The 26,696-nt window shown below is 46.0% G+C and overlaps 1 protein-coding gene across 1 annotated transcript in view; it reads right to left on the bottom strand.

Annotated features, from left to right (window-relative positions):
* IGSF21 (immunoglobin superfamily member 21) overlaps positions 1 to 26,696 on the bottom strand; it is a gene marked incomplete in the record, with an annotated part of 572,073 nt that overhangs the window by 76,924 nt on the left and 468,453 nt on the right.

Below are 26,696 nucleotides of genomic sequence, written 5' to 3' on the forward strand. Positions count from 1 at the left end.
ACTGGGGGAAAGTAATTTATTCTGATAAATCCCCTTTCCGATTGTTTGGGGTATCCAGAAAAAACCTTGTCTGGAACAGAAAAGGTGAGCGATACCATCAGTCCTGTATCATGCCAACAGTAATGCATCCTGAGGCCATTCATGTGTGGGTTCGCTTCTTAGCCAAGGGAGTGGGGGGGGCTCGCTCACAATTTTGCCTAAGAACACAGCCATGAATAAAGAATGGTCCAAAAACATCCTCTAAGAGCAACTTCTCCCAACCATCCAAGAACAGTTTGGTGAGGAACAATGCCTTTTCCAGGATGATGGAGCACCTTGCCAAAAGGCAAAAGTGATAACCAAGTGGCTTTGTGAACAAACCATCAAATTTTTGGGTCCATGGCCAGGAAACTCCCTTGACCTTAATCCAATTGAGAACTTGTGGTCAATCTTCAAGATGCGGATGAAAAAAAAAACAAAAAAAAAAACACAAATTCTGACAAACTTCAAGCATTGATTATGGAAGAATGGGGGGGGGGGGGGGGGGGGGGTTGGGGCGGCCATCAGTCAGGATGTGGCCCAGAAGTTGATTGACAGCATGCCGGGGGGGGGGGGGGGGGGGACGGACGGACTGCAGAAGTCTTGAAAGAGAAGGGTCAACACTGCAAATATTAACTCTTTGCATAAACTTCATGTCATTGTCCATTGAAGCCTTTTCATAGTAACGTCTGACAAAAAGATCTGAAAATACTGAAGCAGCCGACTTTGTGAAAATTAATATTTGTGTCATTCTCAAAACTTTTGGCCACGGCTGCACACTTCGGTCGCGGCCCAGTGAACTCTACCTCAAGCAGATAGCTGAATATATAACCCATGCAGAGCAATCTACCTTGCTGCCCTCCATCCCTCACCGGCAATAGAAATCTCTTCGGTTAGCCCCTGCAATGAAGCCGAGAAATAGAGAATTGACATCCCACAGAGACAGAAAAAAGGTGACACATTTACCAGGAAATACAGGAAATTCTTCAGCGTTGTATGTTAAACCAAGAGGGCGATTATCAATACAGCGCGGAGTATAAAGGACTGTTTAGAGGCTCATTTGTTTGCCTTTTTGTGGATGGGAATCAACGCTTATTGCATTGTAGCTCCTTGAGCCGCCTTCCTGCCGATCAATAAAGAATAAAGTAACTCGCCGATAAAATGGCACTCGGAGTGTTAGAGAAAAAGCAGACATTGATTTAAAAGCCGCAGCTCAGTGCAAGGGGAATAGATGTGGATTTCATTGTGCGATATGGGTATACTGGGGACAGGAAGTGAGGAGAAATCTCCCCTGTGGGGCCACACATCATTTTTTTATTTGCAGAGTAAATTTTCACCACATTCACTAAGCTAAGGGAACCTTTACTTGGAAAGTGGACAGCCCAATGCCTTTAGTAAGTGAACCCCAATGTGTGTTATAAATGACTTACTTCCATATTTATTGATACAAAGTAGTAAAAGGAAGACCGAGAACCATTCAAAAAAGCTCACTGGCTCTAGTTAGGGGGCTCACATGGAACCAGGGGTACCTTCCAATGAGCACCCAGTAACGTCACAGTCATTTTAAAAATCTCGCTGGCTTTAGATAGGTGGCTCACATGCAACAAGGACTGCTTTCCAATGGGCACTTAGTCTAGTGTCACGGTCATTTGAAAAGCTCATGGGTCTGGATAGGGGCTCACAAACAACCAAGGCTACCTTTCAAAGGGCTCTCAGGAATGTCAGTCATTCAAAAATATCACTGGTTCTGGTTAGATGACTCACATGCAACCAGGACTACCTTCCAATGGGCACTCAAGGATGTCACAGTCAATTCAAAAGATCACTATGGTTAAGTGGCTCACATGCCATAAGGACTATCTTCCAATGGTTAACTAGGAACGTCACAGTCATTTGAAAAGCTCACTGGCTCTGGATAGGTGACGCACACGCAACAAGAACTACCTTCCAATGGGCACCCAGGAATGTCACAGTCATTTAAAAAGATCACTGGCTCTGGATAGGTGGCTAACATGCAACAAGGCCTACCTTCCAATGGGCACCCAGGAATATCAGTGGTTTGAAAAGCTCACTGGTTCTGGCAAAGTGGCTCACATGCCATAAGCATTATTTTCCAATGGGCACCCAGGAACATCACAGTTATTTGAAAAGCTCACTGGGTCTGGATAGGTGGCTCACATGCAACAAGAACTACCTTCCAATAGACAGTCAAGGAATGTCACAGTCAATTGAAATTAAGCTCACTGGCTATGGTTAAGTGGCTCACATGCCATAAGGACTATCTTCCAATGGGCACCCAGGAACATCACAGTCATTTGAAAAGCTCACTGGCTCTGGATAGGTGGCTCACATGCAACAAGGACTACCTCCCAATGGGCACCCAGGAATGTCACAGTCATCTGAAAAGCTCACTGGCTCTGGATAGGTAGCTCACACGCAACAAGGACTACCTCTCAATGGGCACGAAGGAACATCACAGTCATTTGAAAAGCTCACTGGTTCTGGATAGGTGGCTCACATGCAACAAGAACTACCTTCCAATGGGCACCCAGGAACATCACAGTCGTCTGAAAAGCTCACTGGCTCTGGCAAAGTGGCTCACATGCCATAAGGATTATTTTCCCATGGGCACCCAGGAACATCACAGTCATTTGAAAAGCTCACTGGCTCTGGATAGGTGGCTCACATGCAACAAGGACTACCTTCCAATGGACACTCAGGAATGTCACAGTCAATTGAAAATAAGCTCACTGGCTATGGTTAAGTGGCTCACATGCCATAAGGACTATCTTCCAATGGGCACCCAGGAACATCACAGTCATTTGAAAAGCTCACTGGTTCTGGATAGGTGGCTCACATGCAACAAGGACTACCTCCCAATGGGCACCCAGGAATGTCACAGTCATCTGAAAAGCTCACTGGCTCTGGATAGGTGGCTAACATGCAACAATTTCTACCTTCCAATGGGCACCCAGGAATGTCACAATCATTTGAAAAGCTCACTGGCTATGATAAGGCAGCTTACAGGCAACCGGGGCTACCTTCCAAAGGGCACTCAGGAATGTCAAAGTCCTTGAAAAAGCTTACAGGTTCTGGTTAGGTGACTCGCATGTAACCATGGCTACCTTCCATTGGACACTCAGGAATGTCAAAGTCATTCGAACAGCTCACTTATTATAATACAGTACACAACAATTCAATACAAGAGGGTTAGGAGGGCCCTACTCCTGGGAGCTTATTTGCTCTGGTTAGGCTGCTCACATGCAACCAGGGATACCCAATGGGCACCCAGGGTGGGTCACTCAACCCAAAAGAAGCCGCACCAGACTAGATTTATAAAGGCATCCAAAAAAGCTTTGATGACTCACAAGACAGCCAACATGTTTCAGGGCCAAACCATGCCCTCCTCGGCTCCTCCCCTTCATCGGGGCTTCAAAACAATCGAATTTCTAATTTTCATATTTTCACAGATGAAAGGGGAGAATGCTTTGCCCCTGAAATTCCTTGGCTGTCTTGTGAATCGTTAAAGCTGTTTTGGAGCCCTGTATGAATTTGGTCCAGTGCTCTTTTTTGTTTAAAGGAGAAGTATGGCCAAAGCTTTTTTGGCCATGCTTCTCATGTTGGTCACCTCCTGTGACCTAGATTCAGCCGGTAGCAGGCTAAAGCCCCTGTTCACTGACATCACATAGCACGGTCCAGGCTCTGCAGGGATTCCAACAATAATGTCGGGATCCACCCAGATGCCTGACTAGCAGCTGGCTTAGGTTCTCTGTTGTGCGCCAGCCGCTCTCTGCCCCCTCCACAGTCCGCCACTCCAGTGAGCACTGGAGGGGCAGAGAAGAGCGCTGGTGACTGTCAGTCGCCACTCTCTGCAAAGTGAAGACCGAGAACTGAGTGATCAGTGGTCAAGTGGTCAGTTCTTGGTCTTACAGCCAGTGGGGGACAGCTGCAGCATCAGATTAATGCTGCAGCCACATATGTTATTTCATTTCCTTAAGCGGCCGATATGCTTGCAGTAGAAGAACAAGGAAAGATTTTTTTGGGGTCTATTAAAACATTCTTGCTGATAGTCATTTCTCAGAAGACATCTGAGATGATATTACGAACGATATGAGTAAAGAAAAATAGCAGATAAAGATGAATGTGTGTCTTGATGATCACTTCCCCAGAGAGTTTTGCGAAAGAGTAAGATTAATGGACCCTGTGTACTTCTCCAACAGCAAAACGTGGCACACGACACGAGGGAGACGCGGGAGAGACAAAGGATGGATGGGAGTCACTCAAAGACGGTCAGCTTGAAGTCTTATTAGATTGATCTGTGGTTACCCCGTGTCATCTGTAGTTATTATTGGAGGGTGTATTGAATTATTTTAATCGACCGATTCTCAAAGCATCTGTAACTGAGGGATGAACTTCATGAGGCTTCATGATGAATTTAAGTCTTTTGTTTTTCCTTGCTCTTCCTTTAAGAGGAACTTCCAGTGATGGTTTACAATTATGAGCTGGTAGGACGCTGTGACAGCCTCCAGCGTTAAGGAACCCCTTAAAAAGGCCAGAGGAGCTGGCGGGAGCGGGTTAAACAAGGTTGACTTTCATTTTGAGGCCATCCTTGCCAGGTGCTAATCATGGGCTTCTGAACTTTCACTGCATCAGTTTCAGTTCTTTTGGCACCAAAGGTTCATGTTCCTAGGGGAACCCCTTGGTCCACAGTGCATCGGGTTCCTGCACATTTATCTAAGTTTGTTGTGTGAAAATACATATAGGTAGGTGCAGCTAAGTAGTCTGCCCCTAGGTGGCTCTGTTCCACACTAGTGTCTGGTTACAGAGGAGGACAGTGTTATCAGGTGCTAGGCCTCTTTTAGGTAGAGCCCTTCTGTAATAAGGTCAAGGGTGAATCAGTGCCCAGTTATAAGCCAGGTTGGGAGGAACCCCAGTGCACTTAAGGCAAGCACCCCACATCAGCTCAAATGTGACCAACACATTGATGCCCTGGACAGAGCTGGAGAGGAGTAGACCTGCATCTAGGAGAGCTGGATCTACACTTCCTGACCCTTATGGAGTGGGGGGGGGGGGGCTAGGGCAGGATGCAAAAGGCCTTTTAAGTCAGGTCCCAGAGTGCAGCTCTTCCCCTGGTGGGTCCCAGGAGAGATGCACCTATGGAGAAGGTGCCTACTGAAAATCCAATCCTGGAGGCCGGAGAGGAGTAGATCTGCATCCAAGAGAGCTGGCTGTGGACTTTCTAGCCCTTATAGAGGTGAGGGACTAGGGCGGGTTGCAAAAGGCCTTTTAGGCCAGGCCAAGAGTTCCCCAAGTTAAAACTCTTCCCCTGGAGGGTCCCCAGCAGAGGTATACCTATGGAGGAGGTGCCTACTGAAAACCCAATCCTGGAGGTCAGGAAGGAGTAGACCTGCATTCAAGAGAGCTGGCTGTAGAATCCCTGACCCTTATAGAGTTAAGGGCTAGGGCGGGTTGCAAAAGTCCTTTGAAGCCAGGCCAAGAGTTCCCTGAGTAAAACCCTTCCCCTGGAAAGCCCCAGGAGAAGTGTACCTATGGAGGAGGTGCCTACTGCAAACCCAGTCCTGGAGGCTGGCGAGAAGTAGACCTGCACCCAGGAGAGCTGGGTGTTAACTTCCTGACCCTTATAGAGGTAAGGGCAAGGGTGGGTGGCAAAGGGCCTTTTAGGCCAGGCCAAGAATTCCCTGTTAAGCTGTTCACTTGAAGGGTCCCAGGAGAGGTGACTACTGAAAACCCAGTCCTGTGAGTACTAATAACTCTGGGTGGGGGGAGAGACTGTTAGAGAGAGATGGCTGTTTAAAGTGCTGAAAATGCTTTCACATTTGACTGCTGCAGACTGTCCACTAAATGTGATTGACTATGTAATGTCAAGTGATTCTGGAATGTATGTTGGTGTGACTGTTATGCCATTTTCTGAAAACCATCAGTAAAGTGCAGCAACCCTATTCACGTGTGGACATTTCTTCCTTGGGATATAAAGGTTAACGGTGGGGAATGCGTGTGGAGGGCTCAGGCATGGAGTGGGCACAATATGGCGGAGGGTTTGGCCTTAGCAGAAGGGATAGGGATCTAACACAGGGATGTTGGCACACACAGGCTGTTGGCGCCAATACTAGCCAATTGCAAAGCCCCTTCGTACATACGGCCTATGGCAATATCCCCAGGGGAGTAGTCACTTGCATCTAACACTTTGGTCTGAATTGCGTGACCTTCAAATTTGGCAACTGGCCTAAAAAAAGTACAGTCTGTAAATACATGTGTGGTTTTTCACAGAACCGCAACGGTTCACGCCTGAAGTAAGGAACAAAGTGCAAAAATCTTAAATTATGCTTTTAGTTCACACTTCCATCTCTCAAACATCATTTGCCTGTTTACTGCTTAGAGGAAAGTATTTGGGAATTCTATAAATAATTAACATGTCTTTTCATTACCACCTCGCAACAGATCTAATTGAAACAAGCTGTTTACTTTTCCCTTCGAGGACTCCGGACAAGTAGAAGCTCCCTCACATCAACCCCCTCACTGCCAGCAAATCAAAGACACCAAATCTGTAACATATGGCAGGATGGCGCCAAAGGGTGGAAGGGGCAACGTTCAAATGAAATGAACAAGACCACAAATTCATATTAATCAATTACGTAAAGTAATTCTCTGCCCATATGTAATACACGTTCATGTAGGTTAGTTGGCAATGTACAGTAGCCTGTGGTTTGTTCCGGAACTCTAGAAAAACATGGCAATCCAAAGAGGAAACGGCAGCCAATTCCAGAGATCACTAATCATATTGATGGGGTAACAGCGAGGCAGAAGACGAGCCAGAGTCACTGGCCACAGGAGATGGTTTCCATCAAACAGCAAAGTCTGCAAGATACCAGAAAATTCCTAGGAGGTGCCAACTGCACATGTGAAGTCCAGGGGTGGGCCTCCCCCAGCCCTTGTGTTCTCCTGCCCCCCCCCCCAGCCCTTGTGTTCTCCTGCCCCCCCTCCCCCATGTTTTTTTCTTTAATCTCTTCCCCTGAAGTCTTCTGGTTGGTCATGTGAGGTCACAGGACCTCTTCCTTCTCCTGGTGGTAGTGGTCCAGTATGCTGCAGGGAATGCCACTCTCATAATGGCATGAGCACCATTTTAAGCAGGATTCTCCTATGAGTCTAGGGATGATGTAACCTCAAGAACCGTGTTCCCAATGCCCGAGTTCACAGAAAGCAGGTCTGAAGATGCTGAGATGCTGGGCGTCTTTCATTCCCTCAGAGTACTGGCACTGGATTCACAGTGCTGGAGACCTAACTTGCGAGGGGCAAGATATTTTTTGAGTTGGAGTTGAGTATTAAAGCCGTTGTAGGGCTCTATTCACATGAGCGTGCCTCCAAAGTTGCACGATTTCCAGTGCGACTTTGATGCGACTTTTGGTGCAACTTTGATTCAAATTTACATTCTCTGGACCAAAGTTGCATCAAAAGTAGTTCAGGCACCTTTTTCAAAGTCTCACCAATTTGAACGGGTGCCATTGAAATTAATGGGCTGTGACTTATCATGCGACTTTGATGTCCAAAGTCACATGACAAGTCGCACAAGTGTGAATGGAGCCTAAAGGCTTGATTTTGTTTTTCAAAAATAACAAACATATTATACTTACCTGCTGTGTGCAATGGTATTGCACAAAGTAGCCCCGAACCTCCTCTTCTGGGGTCCCCTGTCAGTGCTCACAGCCCCTCCTCTTCCGTGTCTGCCACCACAGCAATCTGCTTGCTACGGGGCAGACACGTGGGCTCACTCTCAAACCGGGCTGCGTGCAACTATAGACACACACACAATGTAGCTCAGCTCCGTATCAAGCTTCAGCTTCACAGGATTTGATTGACAGCAGCGGGAGTCAGTGACTCTCCCGCTGCTGCCTCCATGCTTATGAGGAGGCGAACAGAGACCAGTGCTGCTGCAGACGGGCACAGAATGGATTGAGATGGGACCCAGGTAAGTATATATGGGGGGGGGGGGGGGCTGATACAACTAAGACATTTTTTACCTTAATGCAGGGAATGCCTAGCCTTCAGAACCACTTTGAGGCATATCTACAACAAACTGAGAAATCACAAAAAAATTATTTATCTGTCTTTTTTTATTCCCCAACTAGCTGAATACTATAAAATGGAACCAGTAAGATAGATTACAGCCTCTCTCTTCAAGGACTGTGGACTATCGACAGATCAGACTAGCTGAAATAGCAGCGTTAGTGCGGAAAAGAGAAGTTGCTTTTGGCTGGAAATCTGAGCATCTCATTGCTCTAGCAGAATCTGAGCTGTTTAAAGAGGACTCCACTTTCGGAATGACTCATATCGATAGGTCAGGAATAGAAACCATCGTGAAGGTAACCATAGATGTTTTAGAATCTACTTTTGCTAATACAAACAGAATAAATTAATATACAGTATATAGTAAAGGGGACAAGCTGAAAGCATAGCAGCAGCGGTAAACCATGCAAGTGATACGGGACACCCAGGAACAGTCCAGGCAGGTTTGCCCTGCAATTGTTTTTTTTTTATAAGGCTGTAAACACTGTTCAGCAGGGGCGTTGCTAGGCCTGCAAAAGATCTGGGGCTAGAGCCCATAGCAGCGGTCACCAACCTTTTTGCATGCCCGCGGGGGGATACCAGTGGTAAGCAATTTGTTATGAGCGATGGCTGGTGTTGGCGCTTCAATCATCATGGCATCTGGGCGTGTCTTTTGCCACATCTCCTGCCACCAGATGCAGCGTGTCACTTGCCACCGTCGCCTGTCACCAGATGCAGCGTGTTACTTGTCACAATCACCTGCCACTAGATGTGGATTGTCACTTGCCATGTCGCCTGCCACCAGATGTGAATTGTCACTTGCCACTTCCACCTGGCAGCAGATGTGGATTGTCACTTGCCACGTCACCTGCCACAATTTGCAGATTGTCACTTGCCATGTCACCTGCTACCATTTGCAGATTGTCACTTGCCACGTCTGCTGCCACCATTTGCAGATTGTCACTTGCCACCCTTTTGCAGATTGTCACTTGCCATGTCTCCTGGCAACATTTGCAGATTTCCACATCTCCTAGCAACATTTGCAGATTGTCACTTGCCACGTCACCGAACACCAGATGTGGGTTGTCACTTGCCAACTGATGTGGATTGTCACTTGTCATGCCAGCCAGTGCCACCAAATGTGGCGGGCAGTAAAAGAAGATGTCATCTCTCTGCTGCTCACCACACCTCGCTCCCAAATTGAAGAGGCCTGGCTGTGAAGAGCACTGATGTGGAGCGGGCGGAGAGAGATGCCATCTCTGCTCGTCCACCCGCTTGCTTCTCTTCTCTCCTCCGCCTCTCTCATGCAGCCAGCCTGCCTGCCGCAGCAGCTGCAACCTGCTAGTTAGGCAGGGACCCTGCGGCAAGAGACTCGGGGCTATGGGCCCCAGATTGGGGGCTATAGCCCCAATAGCCACCCCCTAGCAACGCCCCTGCTGTTCAGTCAACAAAGGTTTGAGACCTAAGTCCACAGCACAAAGCAAGCAAAGTATCTCCTCCTTTGAATGAGAGTTGCACTTCAATCTCTGCTTTTCTGGGTTCTTCTATTAATAGAACATTCATAAAGTAGCTGCAACCATGAGGTCTCCACCCAAAGACCACAATCTCCTTGAAGTGTTTCACCAAAAAAATGAGTTGCTGAAGCCATTTTTTGGTGAAACATGTCAAGCCAATGATGGTCTTTTGGGTGAAGACATCATGGTTGCAGCTACTTTATGGACGTTCTAATAAAAGAACCCAGAAAAGAAGAGCTTGTTGTGCAGCTCACATTCATAATTTTTTTTTTTAATGATGAGCAAAAGACGGTCTTTTTTGAGTTGGCACCCGACAGCAAGTCCATAGCATAAAGCAAACACAGTATCTGCTCCTCTGAATGACAAACGCACGCCAATCTCTGGTTTTCTGGACTATTTTAATAGACTGTCCATAAAGTAGATGCAGCAATAATATCTCCACCCAAAGGCCACTGTCTCCATGACATGTTTCACCAAAAAACTTACTCAAGCCATTTTTTTGGTGAAACACGTCAAGCAGATGGTGGTCTTTTGGGTGAAGACATCATGGTTGCAGTTACTTTATGGACATTCTAATAAGATAACCCAGCAAAGCAGAGATCAGAGTGCGTCTCTCATTCATACATTTTTTTCCAATGATAAGCGAAGACTGGCTTTTTTAAGCCGACACCCAACAGCAAGTCCATAGCATAAAGCAAACAAAGCATCTGCTCATCTGAATAAAAGCCGCACTACAATCTCTGCTTGACTGGGCTATTTTAATAGAACATCCATAAAGTAGTTTCAACCATGCTGTCTCCACCCAAAAACCACTGTCTCCTTGACGTGTTTCACCAAAAACGGCTTGCTCAAGTCACTTCTTGGTGAAATGCGTCAAGCAGACAGCGATCTTTGGGTGGAGACATTATGGTTGCAGCTTCTTTATGGATGTTCCAGTAAAATAACACAAAAGCAGAGATTGGAGTGCAGCTCTCATGAATATGTTTTTTCCCAAATAATACGCAAAGACAAGCTTTTTTGAGCCGCCACCCAACAGCAAGTCCATAGCATTAAGCAAAAAGCATCTGGCTCATCTGAATAAAAGTCCCACTCCAATCTCTGCTTTTCTAGGCTATTTTACTAGAACGTCCATAAAGTAGCTGCAATTATGTCTCCACCCAAAGACCACCATTTCCTTGACGTGTTTCACCAAAAATGGCTTACTCAAGCCAGTTTTTGGTGAAATGCGTCAAGCAGATAGTGGTCTTTATGTGACGACATTATGGCTGCAGCTACTTTATGGATGTTCCAATAAAATAACAGAAAAGCAGAGATTGGGGTGTGGTTATCATGAGTGAAAAGGGTCTTTCTTGAGCCAGCACCCTGTCAGTCCATAGGGAAGGTAATGGATCAGTGCTGTTGAGTTGGATGTTTTAAATACATCTGCTCGTCTGAGCTACTAATAAGCCTATGTCAGTTCCTAATTTACAGGGTGCCTCCTAATGGGTTTCCCAAACAGTTTGCTACATTAAGTGTTCTGTCAGCTATCAGCCTTTTCATCCAGCAGCAATGTCTCACAGCAGAGAGAATGAGAGAGCCCTGAGCAGGAGTCAGCTCACACATATAAAGGCAAGTGTATGGCTTAAGCTAATAATGAAAGTCTACCATGTACAATGTGGACCTAGCAATGGAGATTTAGTCCTACTCAACGATCTACAAAGGCTCTGGGCTCCAGGACCCTGGACTGGGCTTCTTAAACCCTGGGCCCCTAACCATCTGTATGTAATCAGTGAGAAAGCCCTGAACAGGGGTCTGCTTACATATATATAGGCCCATGCATGGCTGAGACTTATAATGAAAGCCTACCATGTACAATGTGGTCCTAGCAATGGAGGTTTAATCCTACTCAATGATCTACAAAGGCTCTGTGCTCCAGGACCCAGGACTGGGCTTCTTAAACCCTGGGCCCCTAACCATCTGTATGCCAGCAGTGAGAAAGCCCTGAACATGGGTCTGCTTACATATATATATAGGCCTGCGCATGGCTGAGACTAATAATGAAAGCCTACCATGTACAATGTGGACCTAGCAATGGAGGCTTTAGCCTATTCAAAGCTCTACAAAGGCTCTGGGCTCCTGGATGGAACTTATTAAACCCTGGGCCCCTCAACATGTGTATGTAAGCAATGGGAAAGCCCTAAGCATGAGTCAGCTCACATATATAAAAGCTCGTGTAAAGCTAAGACTAATATTAAAAGTCTACCATGTACGATGTGGACCTAGCAATGGAGGCTTTATTCTACTCAAAGCTCTACAAGGGGTCTAGGCTCCAGGACCCAGTACAAAACTTCTTAAACACTGGGTCCCTCACCATGTGTATGTAAGTACAGTATATACTCGAGTATAAGTCGAACCGAGTATAAGTCGAGGCCCTAATTTACCACAAAAAAATGGGAAAAACTTATTGACCCGAGTATAAGCCTAGGGTGAGAAATGCACAGCTACTGTAAGTGGAAAAGAGGGTCAACAATGCCCATTTGCAGCCTCACTGTGCCCATTTGCAGCCATAGGTCCCCCAAACTTCAGACTCGGTAGTTAAGGGTTCCTAGATGCCCCCTAGCTGCAGCCAAAATTTGGGGTCTCTGAACCCAAAGGGTCCCGAAATGATATTGCTGCAGATGGACACAGTTGACTGATTTTGGGGCGTATCTCGGGGCCACTTAGTGCTAGGAACCCCAAATTTGGTGTGCAAACCCAGTGGAACTAGCACCATAAAATATCCAAAGCTAGAGTTTCTAGCAACAAGTGTCCCTGAGATACAGGGCCCCAGAAATCGGTTCAGAAAATGTCAAGCACTTTTCTGCAGCAGAAAATGACATTTTCCAAACCTAATTTGGGGCCCCGTACCTCGGGGCCACTTAGAGCTAGGAACCCCAGCTTTGGATATGTTATGGTACCAGTTCTACGAGGTTTGCAAACCAAATTTGGGGTTCCTAGCATCAAGTGGCCCTGAGATACAGGGCCCCAAAATCGGTTCAGAAAATGTCAAGCACTTTTCTGCAGCAGAGAATGACATTTTCCGAACCGAATTTGGGGCCCCATATCTCGGGGTCACTTGGTGCTAGGAACTCCAGCTTTGGATATGTTATGGTGCTAGTTCCACTGGGTTTACACACCAAATTGGGGGTTCCTAGCACTAAGTGGCCCTGAGATACGGGGTCCAAAACTCGGTTCGGAAAATGAAATTTTTTGCTGCAGAAAAGTGCTTGACTCGAGTATAAGTCAAGGGGGGCACTTTTAGCACAAAAAAATGTGCTGAAAAACTTGGCTTATACTCGAGTATGTACAGTAATGAAAAAGCCCTGAGCATGGGTCAGCTCACATATATAAAGACCTGTGCATGGCTGAGACTAATAATGAAAGTCTATCATGTAAAACGTGGGCCTAGCAATGTAGGCTTTATCCTACTTAAAGCTCTACAAGCGCTCTAGGCTCTAGGACCCACCACAAACCTTACTAAACCCTGGGCTCCTTACCATGTGTTTATGAGAAACCCATGAGACACAAAATAGATAGGTATATATAGATAGTGAGGTACTGGCTGGCAGGATTGTAGATGGGGTAGAGGTGTCACCTTGGTTTCTTTCATACACATGGTGAAGGGCTCCGGGGTTGTGACTGATGTGAAGAAAACAAAGCTTTTTGTTTTCTCATAATCTTAAAAAGTTCTGTCCTGTGTGCTGGAGCCAAGAGACATTGCAAGAATCATTACTGAGTGTTGGCACACTTGCTGACTCTTTCAAAGATGATCGGATCTTAAAGCAGCTGACAATAGCTTCTCCTCTATGGTGGCCCCGGTGCTCTAAGTATCAGCTGAACTCCACCATCTACATGCGAACAGTTCCCTGATGCAGGCATCCTTCCCAATTCCCAAAACCAGTGTAAATAAACCAATGTGGAGCTTCCATTCCTTTTTAGTTTAATGTTTTATTTCCAAATGACTTGACTTTAACAAACTTTCGCTCTCTGAATAATTTAGAGGGCCTAGTAAATAATTAACAATTTGCATGTGTGATAAAAGCAATTCCCGGTTCAGTCTGTCAGGTTTAATATCTCTGACGAGAAGCCACCGATCACAATTCTATGCTAATGCTCCAAAATCAGCTAGACGGGGTACGTGGAGTGAGGATATTGAAATCTATATTTTAAGTAAAGTGCCAGTATTTGGAGAGAAAACAAAAACAGAAGCCCTCCAGAGGCCCGGTCTTCCAGTAAACATGGCAAACTCAGAAAAAGAAAGTTTGAAAAGGAATTTTGCAAAGATGCGTGCGTGTGTGCACTGGGGTCCTGAGTTCAGCCCTTAGCAGGGGTGGTACTTGCATGAATTTTGAATGATGCCCTGTGTGGTGTGTGTTTCCTGTAGATGCGTTTCGAAAAGAAAAGAAAATCAACCCATTTCTACCAAGATTTGTAAATATGTGTAAACGGCATACTGTGGATTTTTATGCTTACTTTCGTCATGTGTTAGCATGTTGATATAGTTTTCTTGCGTGTGTTAGCGCCCCCTCATGTTCGGAAGCCAAGCTATTCCACCAGGCCCCAGTGTCCCGACGCCATCTACAGAGACATTTTGAGAAATACCGTGTTGAGCATGGATTCTCTCCACCAGTTCTTCTACACACATTACCCGATACAATTTATTTGTTCAGCCCAAGGGTATGGAGCTGCTGTACACTACGCAAGGCCTCAAACACTGTGGTCCAGGCCCAGTCCAAAGGAGGGTTCTGTTACACAACCAGCCCTAATATAGGGATCCTGCCACTTAGAATAGAAAAACGTGCAGCCACCAGTTCGCCCCTCTGATAGAACCTCCACCACCCTTCTGATAGAACCACCAAAGCCTTCTCTACCAAGCGGCTCCTCCTTCCCTTTACTTCCCATTCTTAATCACCCAGAAGGTTAACACCAGTTCTTCTACACACATTACCTGATACACTTTACTTGTGCAGCCCAAGGGCATGGAGGGAAGCTGCTGTACACTATGCAAGGCCTCAAACACTGTGGTCCAGGCCCGGTCCAAAGGAGGGTTCTGTTACACAACCAGCCCTAATATAGGGACCCTGCCAGTTAGAATGTGAAAACATGCAGCCACCAGTTCACCCCTCTGATAGAACCTCCACCACCCTTCTGATAGAACCACCAAAGCCTTCTCTACCGAGCTGCTCCTTCTTCCCTTTACTTCCCATTCTTAATTACCCAGAAGGTTAACTTGAAGGTTTACATTCCATTCCCTGTCCCCCATTCACTGTAGCAGCACACTCTCCCTTTTTTCAAGTAAAACAGACCAGACGTTGTTGCTAATTCGGAACATCCTTTACTTGAAATAACAGGCATTAAACCAAGAGTTACATTTTATCTCCACTTCATAGGTTTCCAACTGTTACACAAGGCGAACGTGTAAGTAAACATGGTAGTAAGTCTTCTCTCCCTTTGGGGCTATGCTATGGTATGCATACCTTTAGTTTTATATAGTTCCTGACTGGTAGCAACATGGTTACAAATTCGTAAGTCCAATTTCAAAGTCCCACCAAGGGGTAAAGCCACTCTAGGTGTGACACTACATCTCCACAAGTATGGCCTTTCCAAGTCCCACAACCAACAGGCCCAACCCCTCTATTTCTATATGTATCCTCACCACAGGAAGCACCACAGACCAAAAAGAGCCCATACACCGTAGCACATTAACCAATGTATTACCAGGCATGAACCTCATAAACATTGTAGGCACCTAAAACCAAATAAAATTGATACCGCTCAAATGGTTCCAAATTCTTAAGTCCAATTCCAAAGTCCCACCAAGGGGTAAACCGACTCTAGGTGTGACGCTACATCTCCACAAGTATGGCCTTTCCAAGCCCCACAACCTACAGGCCCAACCCCCTATTGCTATATGTATCCTCACTACAGGAAGCACCACAGACCAAAAAGATCACATACACCATAGCACATTAACCAATGTATTACCAGGCATGAACCTCATGAACATTGTAGACACCTAAAACCAAATAAAATTGATACCGCTCAAAATGTCCCAATCTGTCATCCCAGCCAGCTGGAAAAGGGAGGAACACCAGCGCGGACAGAAAGTCTGACTCCACCCAGGCCACGCCTCTGATGCAATTTGCCTGTCCAACAGGGCTTAATCATGGGTAATAAAAATTGCATCGAGTGGCCTGGGAGGAGTCAGGCTGAAGCCACCCTGTTTCTTCACCTTTTTGGGCCAGGTTGGTGTGCGGCAGTGTTTCTCCCTTTCTAGTATAAGCCACAGAACCAAATTAGATCATTTATCAATAATAAAAAGGCAAATTGGCCACTCACATGTAATAGGCATATCATAAGCTCTTTGGCTATCTTTGGTAAATTCTGGGTAGTACTACAATGATCCAAGGCAGATGGAGCAGTAATCACCAGTGACTTTATGATTAAGCCCCTACTGGGCGAAACATGGTGGTTCTCCCATGGGTAGGAGACCAAGCTGAAGCTATTTTTTTACGAAGAGAAGCTCACTACATGCCGAGGCAGTGTGGGGACGGAGATAACAAAAAGCAGCTTTTTTTCTGGAAATAACATAAATAGAACTATATACAAAGAAACAAAATTTTATTATCAGTAAACTACTAAATTATCCAAAAAACAACCCTACCTCAACCTCAACACCCTCCTCAGGCTAAGAAACGATTACACATGTATCCCATGCATGCAGCCCTTTTCCAAAAATTGGATCTTATAAAAAATCCCAGAGACTGACAGACAGCAGTTACGGGGACCTGACATTCCTGCACGCCTTTGTCCAGGCCCCCCCGGCCACCACCTGTCCTTCTCAAGATCCCGAATCTTGCCATCCCCACCCAGAATGTTGTGCATCACCACCGCGACAGGAAGGACTTTTTATTTCTGAGTGGAAACCTGACGTCGTGCATTCCACATGAAGTAAAGGGCTACTAAGAAAATGCGCTAAAAAGAAAAAGTGCCTCAAAATCCCAGTGAGTTTCTAAGGCCCCGTATGACCACTCCGCGTATCTCAAGCAGTTAAGGAAAGGGATACCCAGAGCCCCACCCACCCCTTTATAGACCTCTACATTGGGGCACCGAAGCAAGAAATAGTCTATCGTTTCTTCCACCCCACTCTTGGACAATCAGGGTTCTCCACAGAGCGATGCTTCAGGTTGCCCTTCACATAGAGTCTGCCATGGAATGTTAGAGCGTATGCTCCTCCAGGGCAGGAACTTCTGCAGCAATATTATTAAATGAATACTTTGTATTTACAGCCACGTTATCTTTTATTGCATAGATGTAAAATGCTCCTGAACATCTACCATCCACAGTATATTGCTATAGTGGCTCGGGAGACCTATGTGCCTTACAGCTAACGTTCCCTGCCGCTCGCAGCAGCCTCAACTTCTCAAAAAGGCTTTTTTTTTTTTGTTTTTTTGTTTTTTTGTTAAGAACCATCTGTTGCCTTTAACAGTTCACACAGGAACGAAACTGGGAAGCAATCTGAATCATTTCCGCAAAGTGAGTAGAATCATTTTCAAATGTGTCTGGTTTAGCCATATAAATATTTAATTTATTTACAATTCATGAGTTTGTATACAGCCGACTTGTTAGTTAGCACTTTCCAGCAAACGCCGAGCTATTCCATCTGTCACTGTGAGATATTAGAATTTAGTGTTCCTGAGCGACCCGACTGATCTGCCTTTCTTCTCTATGAGAAGAGGAAAAAAAGATATTACGAACCGCGCGCGCGGGTGCAAGCGGTCCTAGATTGGAGTGGCTCTTCGACAAGTCCCAGCATGCTCTGCCAGACAGAATCGAACTGACTGATGCTGATTGGTTTGTCCTGAAACCCAAGAAAAAAAATATAACGGCGTGCTTATTTTAGACTCTAGAATGCACGCACATTCACTACTGGCAGCTAGTGTCCTCCATGGCGAATGTGAAAGGCTTGGTTCATACTACTGAGACCCGAAAATCGCGACTAGATGCCACTTGAGTACTACTTTGAAGCGACTTTCAGGGAATGCCTGGGTAATCTTCCTGTAATGCTGGATCCAAATCACCAGTGGTGGCCGGTGTTATTTTGGGTGGGAGGCAAACAGTACCCCCCCCCCCCCTTCCTGGTCGGTCAGGTGGGTCTGTGGTGTGGGCGGCGCTTCTCCCGGGCTTCACCGGCGGCTTCCCTTGCTCCAGGGGTGATGGCTTTCCTTTCCCCTGCTCTCCACGGGCTTCCGTTTCCTCCCTCCTCCTCGGCGGGCAATTGGGACTCTTCTTTTTTCGCCCAATCGGAAAACGGGTCTCAGACCTGCCCTTCTGATTGGCCCGGATTGAGGATCAGTGTTTCAATAGCATATGTTTATTCGCTGTTGTAACACCTTGGTGGGCTCCTGGCGCAATGCTCTGCGCCAGGAGCCCACCCTATTTTGAAGCCTATTTGAAGCCTCTGGCTCTAAAGCTTTAATCAGGTGCTTAAAAAAAAAAACTCCCCCCACCGCTGTAATTCATGCACCCGGCGTCCTAAAAGGGGCCGAACGCATGAATAGGGGGTGGCGGTGTTCTGGCAAAATAGCAGCCATGGATAGAGCATGGGGGTGGCGGCCATGGATAGAGGGGGCGGCGCTGCAAATCACATTAATATAGACGAGGATCCGACTTGGAGGCGTCTTCCTATGGGCACAATTCAGATAGAAGTCACCTTGAAGTAGCACAGGAACCTCAGAGGGGCTTCAATAGTGCTAATCAGTGGCGATGTGTCCGTAAGGGCGCACGGGCACCGCCCCCCCTCTTCTGCCACCCCCTCTATCACCAATAGATAGATTCATGCATTGCATGAATCCATCTATGGCCGTTGCTGCCACCCACCATTCAGGCGTCCGGCCCCTTTTCGGGTGCCGACCGCCTGAACTACAGTGGCGGGGGGGGGTGTTTGAAGCACCTGATTAGAGCCACAGGCTCTAATAGGCATCAAAAAAGGTGATCTGCGAGCGCCATGCTGGGCGCTCGCAGGTCACTCAGCTGTGTTATTACCTTATTTGAAGGTCATGTATCTAGACTCTGGTGTTCTCTTTGCTCTTCATGTGTGTGTGGTATCATGCCATGATCAAGAAACCTCTACAAGGCCCTTAGAATGGAGGTTGTGGGTGCCTAGGCAAGCAAAGACAGAGCATGGTGGGGGGGGGGGGGGCACAGAGTAGGTTGCCCTGGGTGCAAAATTGTTAGGGGCGCATAATTATTAAGAATTCGGGGTGAGAAGAGGTGGGAGATCAGTCTGCTCCCATTCTGGTCCTGTCAGCAGCGTGTAGGCAGGTGCAGTCTTTCTCCACTGCAGGTGGCACTCAACTACAGCAACACTGCAGAGGAAGAGGGAAAGTCAAGAGGAACATGGTTCCTCTATGGTTTCCTAGGTCACTGGGGCAGCGATTCGATTGAATGCTGGCAGCTATCCAAGTGGATGCTGGCAGCCCATGTGATTCTGGGGGCCATCTTGGGACAGGCAGAGCCTATTTAAAACCCTGGTCCCCGGGCTTGGTGCGCATTTCACATGTGGCCTAGAGCAGGGACAGGTCACCCGTCTGGAAGGGCCAGTCTATAGCGCAGAGAAGTAGTGAAAGTGCAGGGACACGTCATTATTCCTAGATTTCAAATGAATGCTAATTTGTCCAGGACTGGCCGGCCCAGCAAATTCAGCCCAAGAGCAGATTATTTGATGCTAAAATAGGTTTCCAGGAACCCTACAATTTCATTCTATCTACACTCAACTGTTGGTCTCAAAGTGCATGCATCTACAATCAGGCAGAGGTTGCACCAATTTAGCATGCATGCCGAGCTGTGCCAGGAAAAAACCTTTGCTATGCAAAAACAGCATTATAACAAGACTAGTGTTTGCTATCAGGCAAATTCCAGGCCTTCTGGAATAAAGTGCTGTGGACCAATGATTCAAAGATGGAGTTGTTTGGCCATAGTTACAGTAAATATGTTTGTCACAAACCAGAGACAACATTGCAGAAGAACCCCCATACCAACCGTGAAGCGCGGTGGTGGAAATGCTGTGGTTTGGGGATGATTTTGAACTGAAAAGCATGGGCAGCTTGCAGTTGAGGGATTTTGAAACTGGCAGTTCAGGCAAGGAAACCTACAAACACCTTACAACCGATTGAATTTTGAATGGGGAAGTGGTTGGAGATGCCTACAAGAACTTCATTCTACTAAAAGGGGGCAATACCAGCTTATGAGGTCAAGGGTGTTCCTACTTTTTCCACAGAACGTCATTACATCTATAGTAATTTTCCTTGTGTTTTTATTCATATATATATATATATATATATATATATATATATATATATATATATATATATATATATATATCACCTTTGTCTGTAGTCACTGGTTAAATGAATAGATACTATATGCCATTGTAAACATTTTAAATTTCCACCGGGTGTACTTACTTTTTCATGGCTGTATGATGCATTATAGATCCACACACAGAACACTCCAATGAGCTTTTTATTTCGAGCACTATCCAAGCCGCAGGAGGCCATTTATATATGGAGGCCATAAATGGGAAATCATTACGAGTGATTCACCTGAGCATGAGACTCACTTGCTATCATTGGGCCGATTCAAAGTAATGCGCATGAATTGCTGTCACTATGGAGTGACTATCACTGTAAGTTAATAGAAAAGCAAAGAAATTGGGACTTTGTAGGTGCAAATAAATTGAAAAAGATATCAAATATAATATATAAAAAAAATTATTTTATTTTGAGGAGCAAAATAAGAATTCATTCATTAAAAAAAGGGGGAAAGGGGGCAGATACAATGATGGCTGGTACAAATGATTATGGTTCCAACAACACAGCAATATATGATGGACTTCCCAACATGTTTCGTCCATGTGTCGGGCTTCCTCAGGGGATGCTGGTCGTTTGCAAAGTACAATGTCTTCCATCAAGAAACACAAACAATTGAACATATTAGGTTGATTCAAACAATCATACAAACATTTACATCTAATATTATTTTTATACATGTGCGTCTCCTCTGTCAGGGTACCACTGCTTACTTATATCTCCTAAAAAAGGGGGGACCAAGAACTGCCGGGATGGCTAAATGTTTTTTCTGCATCAGGAGAACCATGCGTTAAAAGTGGCCAAAGATGGTAGACAAAGACCAACTGGACCTTTCTCCTTTTTAATCTACTGTACGTAATCGCTTTATCCCAAAGGGAAAATAACCTGTTACTGTAACTGCTTAAAAAGTGTTGGCTACGGATTAGCTTCACTGTCGATTTCCATTACCAGATGCCTGCACCCCAAGCCAATTGAAAAATGCCAATGCAGATGGGCCCATTGCACCGATATCTACTCTTTGAACAGTCCAGTCGTAGCCGATGTGCTCCTCTCCTTCCACTCTTGATATCTGTCACCGGAGTTCTACGCTCTCCTCTATCCCCACTTGTCTTCGCCGAGCCAACAGCTTTTGCTTTTCCTTTTTTTTTTTTCTTCCACAAATCATGGGCCATCATTTTGTTAAACAGACCCTTCTTTGCTAAGAGGCAGTCCTAGAAGAGGGTGGTCAATGTCTGGCTTGTGGATATATTTCCTAATAAATGGGCACCAGTGATCCCTCCGGTGTGTGGTGAGTTTCCCCTTATAACCTGGTCTGTGATCGGAGACGGCTCATATAACCCTCGGCACCGTGATTTGAAGTGGCAATATGGAAGAGTGGCTTGGGATTTTATGTCCAAGCATCCAACCATGGATAAATCGTTATCACCTGAATTTTGACCTAGAATTAAGGGACAGCAGGAAACTCGTTCTTTGGCCAACCATCAGATCATCTCCAACAGACAGCTTCAACTGTTTCTGGTTCCCTTTTTGGGACCTGTGGTTGCTATCTAAAGCCGTCCAGAGATGGATCAAAATTTGTCCGGTTTACCAGGGGCTGGCTGAATTTTGATTCATCTATGGCCAATCCAGTTCTTGAGAAGTGGATCTAATGATCAACTTATCACGAACAGACTGGTGGGAATATTTTTGTTGAGTCAGTGCGGACCCATGTATGATCAGCCTTAGATGGAGTTAAAATGCCCAAAATACCTGAGCTTGTAGCTCCGCAATGGCCAGAAAACTTTTGGTTGCCAAACACCCAGTATTCCTTTCTTTGTGGTCCGCTGTTGACCACAAAAGATGAGTGATGTGTCATCGGTGAAGACCTGACACCCGTCATACTGTCCACAATGACAGGACGAGATGTAGCTCTTTTATTTCTTTGCGGTCATCAATCCTAGCCAATGTGCTCCTCTCCTTTCACTCTTGATATTCTTCACCATAGTTCTACACTGTCCTCTTTCTTCTTACAATTGAAAATAGCGCTTAAGGGTTGGAGATCGCGCTGGACTGACTCAATCAGTTGTAGGTCAATGGGTAGGTGATGATGGGGACGGGTTGGAAGAGCTCTCTTCCGATTATTTCTGCCCAACTTAACTGGAAGGTGGCAGTGAGTCCTTTTTGGGGGCTTGGGCTGCTACCTCTGGGTACGGCCTCGAGGTCACCTCCACATGTTCTTGTAAAGGTAGGTAAAAAGGAGCACCTGATGTCCGATGAAAAAGGAGCGCCCGATATGTACTTATAAAGGTAGTTGCACTTGCATTTCATTGGATAATGGGTGCTCCTTTTTACCTACCTTTACAAGTTACAATTGAAGGAATTTTGTAGGGAGCAGTGGTTACAAATGTCAATGTCAGAGACTGGGGGCAATTATGCAAAATGCCTACAAGCAGTTATTTCTGCTAAGAGGCGGGGGGGGGGTAGCAAAACTAGCTTCTGAAGCCAAGGAGGTTCTTACTTTTTCCACCGTACACCATTAGAGCTATTGACATTTTTGTTAAATAAATGACAAAAACATTAGTCCTAACTCAAGGCACCATTAAAAGAAGGGTAGGTTGAATGGTCCCATCAGCCAATATTAAATACCATTAAGAAATCGTTATCACCTGTTTTTTTTTTACCTATAAACCAAGGACAGTAGGAAACAAATTCTTTGGCCAACTGTCAGATCATCTCCAACAGTCAGCTTCAACAGTTTCTAGTTCTTTTTTTGGGACCTGTAGCTGCCATCCAAGATGGAACTATAATGGCCAATATGTCTGAGCTCCACAATGGCCAGAAAATTTGTGGATGCAAAAGACCCACTATTCCTTTCCTCGTGGTCCTCTGGTAACCACAAAAGATGAGTGATGCGTCATCAGTGAAGACCTAACACCCGTCATGCTGTCCACAATGACAGGACGAGATGTAGATCTGTTAGTTCCTTGCTGTCATCAATCGTAGCTGATGTGCTCCTCTCCTTTCACTCTTGATATCCTTCACCGGGAGTTCTACGCTCTCCTCTATCCCCGCTTGTCTTTACCGAACCAACAGCTTTTGCATCTCTTTTTTTTTTTCTTCTTCCACAAATCATGGGCCATCATTTTGTTAAACAGACCCTTCTTTGCTAAGAGGAGGCTTAAATATTTAATCAAAACACTGCTGTGTTCAGCTTCTTAACTGTTCTTATGAATAATTTGTGTTTGATAGAAAAAGGCAGCGGGTAAAGCGGGTACAAAGTTTCACCTTCCCGGAGGCAAATGTCTTTGTTTCACCTCAAGCTGATTTGATGACTCTGGGCTTCCTAATCGGCTTCGAGAGGGCAAAAAAAAAAAAAGGACAAGCGAAAGCCATTGTCATTATTCAAATCGGCCTTCCCAAAAGTGTCAGTTGCTTCCTCTAAGCCGCGGGATAATGACAGCGTGTCATAAAGCGGGACTTACAGTCTAATGCCCCAAATAACGTCGGCGTGCATTTAAGCCAGCGGGAGAGCTTTGGCGTCAAGCTGTCTGCAGGTAGAGAGGCCTAACTATCTGTCCGGGAAGATGTTGGCTCCTAACTCAGGCAATTAGAGGCGTTTCTCAGGATAATTCGAGAACACGAATTCCAGCGTTGGTGACAAACCAATCTGAAGCTCCTTTGTGAGGAAGGGAAAAAACTGTCATTTCAGAGCTCCAGACGTTCGGAGGCACTTCAATACACCGAGAGATTAATGCGACATTGCCGGCAAAGTTCTACACCACCAGTTTTATTGTACCGAACAATGTCCGTCTTTAGAGTAAACATACTGTCACTGGATAAAGCTTTTTATAAAACAGCAATTTATATAGAAAAATCAGGAACTGAAGATTGAAAGTCTTTGTTGGAGGGGGGGGAATCTTACCTACATCGCTTTGTGCTAAAAATATTGCTCGTCTGTATCTCTTTCTATAATTGAGCAGACTCTTGTGCGTTTTCTTGTGGATATGACACTCGGTTACTGATAATGATCTGATATAGCAATAAAACTTGTCACAACACACAAGAAACTGTCCCTTTGACATAAATGCTTGCTGGTATAGCTGGCGGGGGCTACAATGTAGAAACTTGCAGCAATAAAACTTGAAACCAATGGCTGTAAAAAAAAAATATATATATATATTTACACTTGTATATACACCGATCAGCCATACCATTCCTATCACCGACTGGTAAAGTGAATAACATTGATTATCTGGTGACAATGGCATCTGAATGTGGGTGGGTGGTCAACATGTTGTCCCTGCAGTGTTGCAAGCAGGAAAAAATGGTCAAGTGTAAAGACTTGAGAGACTTTGACTAGGGCCAAATTGTAATGTCTAGATGACTGAGTCAGAGCAACTCCAAAACTGCAGCTCCTGTAGGATGTTCCCGGTCTCCAGTGGTCAGGACCAACCGAAAGTGGTCCAAGGAAGGAGAACCAGAGGACTGATGACAGGATCATGGGTGGCCAAGGCTCATTTATGAAGGTGGGGAGGGAAGGCTCATTGATGGAGGTAGGAGAGGGAAGATTTATTGGTGGAGGTGGGGAGGGGAGGCTCATTGATGGAGGTGGGGGGGTATCTTTGATGGAGGTGGGGGAAGTCTCATGGGTGGAGGTGGAGAGGGAAGGCTTATTGATGGAGGTGGGGAGGGGAGGCTCGTTGATGGACGTGGGGGAGGGAAGGCTAATTGATGGAGGTGGGGGAGGGAAGGCTCATTGATGGAGGTGGGGGGGAGGCTCATGGGTGGAGGTGGGGAGGGAAGGCTCATTGATGGAGGTGGTGAGGGGAGGCTCATTGATGGAGGTGGGGGAAGGAAGGCTCATTGATGAAGGTAGGGGAGGGAAAGCTCATTGATGAAGGTGGGGCTCATTGATGGAGGTGGGGGGAAGGCTCATGGATGGAGGTGGGGAGGGAAGGCTCATTGATGGAGGTGGTGAGGGGAGGCTCATTGATGGAGGTGGGGGAAGGAAGGCTCATTGATGAAGGTAGGGGAGGGAAAGCTCATTGATGAAGGTGGGGCTCATTGATGGAGGTGGGGGGAAGGCTCATGGATGGAGGTGGGGAGGGGAGGCTCATTGATGGAGGTGGGGAGGGGAGGGGAGGCTCATTGATGGAGGTGGGGGGAAGGCTCATGGGTGGAGGTGGGGAGGGAAGGCTCATTGATGGAGGTGGTGAGGGGAGGCTCATCGATGGAGGTGGGGGAAGGAAGGCTCATTGATGAAGGTGGGGGAGGGAAGGCTTATTGGTGAAGGTGGGGCTCATTGATGGAGGTGGGGGAAGGCTCATGTATGGAGGTGGGGAGGGAAGGCTCATTGATGAAGGTGGGGAGGGAAGACCCATTAATGGAGGTGGAGGGGGGGCTGGCCTGTGTAGTCTGATGCAATAGAAGAGCTACTGAAGCTCAAGTTGCCGAAAAAAGTGAATGCTGGTTCTGATAGGTGTCAGAACACACAGAGCATCGCAGTTTCTTGAGTATGGGGCAGCATAGCTGCAGACTGGCTAGGGATTCCTTGCTGATCCATGTCCACAGCCAAACGTGCCTACAATTGGCACGTGAGCATCAGAACTGGACCACGGAGCAATGGAAGAAGGTGACCTGGTCTGATGAAACCAAGAATGGTTTGAGGAACACAACAACAAGGTCAAAGTGTTAACCTGGCCTCCTAATTTTCCAGATCATCTGTGGCATGTTCTGGAAGAACAAGTCAGACCCTTCGAGGTCCCACCTCCTAACTTACATGACTTAAAGGATCTGCTATGGACCACTTGGTGCCAGATACCACAGCATATCTTCAGAGGTCTAGTGGAGTCCATGCCTCAATAAATAATGATTGGTGGTCATATGGCTGATCGGTGTAGATGCAGGTGGAGCACTTTATAAAGAAGGATGCAAGTTTAATTTGTCAATATTATGAGTTTTTTACCTGTCGACCAATGGGGAAAAGAAGGTGAATTATAAAAAAGCACCAGTGCTATAGTTCACATCTACATTTGTGGGTCTTCAGCAGGACACCAATATCTCTGGTGGCCAAGTCCATATTGGCAAATTACCTCCACAAAGGTGGCTATGCATGGCTTGTCCTGGAGGAACCATGTTACAGGAAGTGTCGTTGTTACAATGGAGCTCCACAAATATTTCTCAAGGTGGTTGGAGAGTGAAGACGTTGGTACAGCCTACACCAATCTTGGTTAAAAGTTATCTTGCATCTAAATAAAAGAACAGTTATACATATGTGGTTTGCTAAAAAAAATATTAAGACCTTAACTTGCATTCAGTAAACAGAATATGAGGTCAGAGTGTCCTGAAATACAGGAATATGAGCGAACGGAGGCCCTCACGCCATCTCAGTGACATGTGTCTCCACACGTAGGGACAACAAGATGCCTCGACCACAGGAACTTTGGAAGAATTCTACCCACATCCCAACATCAGATCTACGCAGTTTGCCTATATTTATACACGCCATCCGGAGCTCAAGGGATCCTGTGGAACATTCTTTTAAGTCTGCAGTTTGCATGTCCAATGATGCATGAATTGACTTGTATGGCTACAGCTGCTGTGATCTGGGGTTTGGCCAGAAAATAGAGCTATTTAAGAAGACTCAGCCGTCAACTGCTTTTCCACCCACTCATTACCCTGAATATGACTACAACCCCTCTCATTATAGACTGAGTAAGCAAGCTGCAGCTCCGGG

This window comes from Aquarana catesbeiana, linkage group LG10 (assembly GCF_042186555.1).
Source record: "Aquarana catesbeiana isolate 2022-GZ linkage group LG10, ASM4218655v1, whole genome shotgun sequence".
In the NCBI taxonomy this organism is placed as follows: domain Eukaryota; kingdom Metazoa; phylum Chordata; class Amphibia; order Anura; family Ranidae; genus Aquarana; species Aquarana catesbeiana.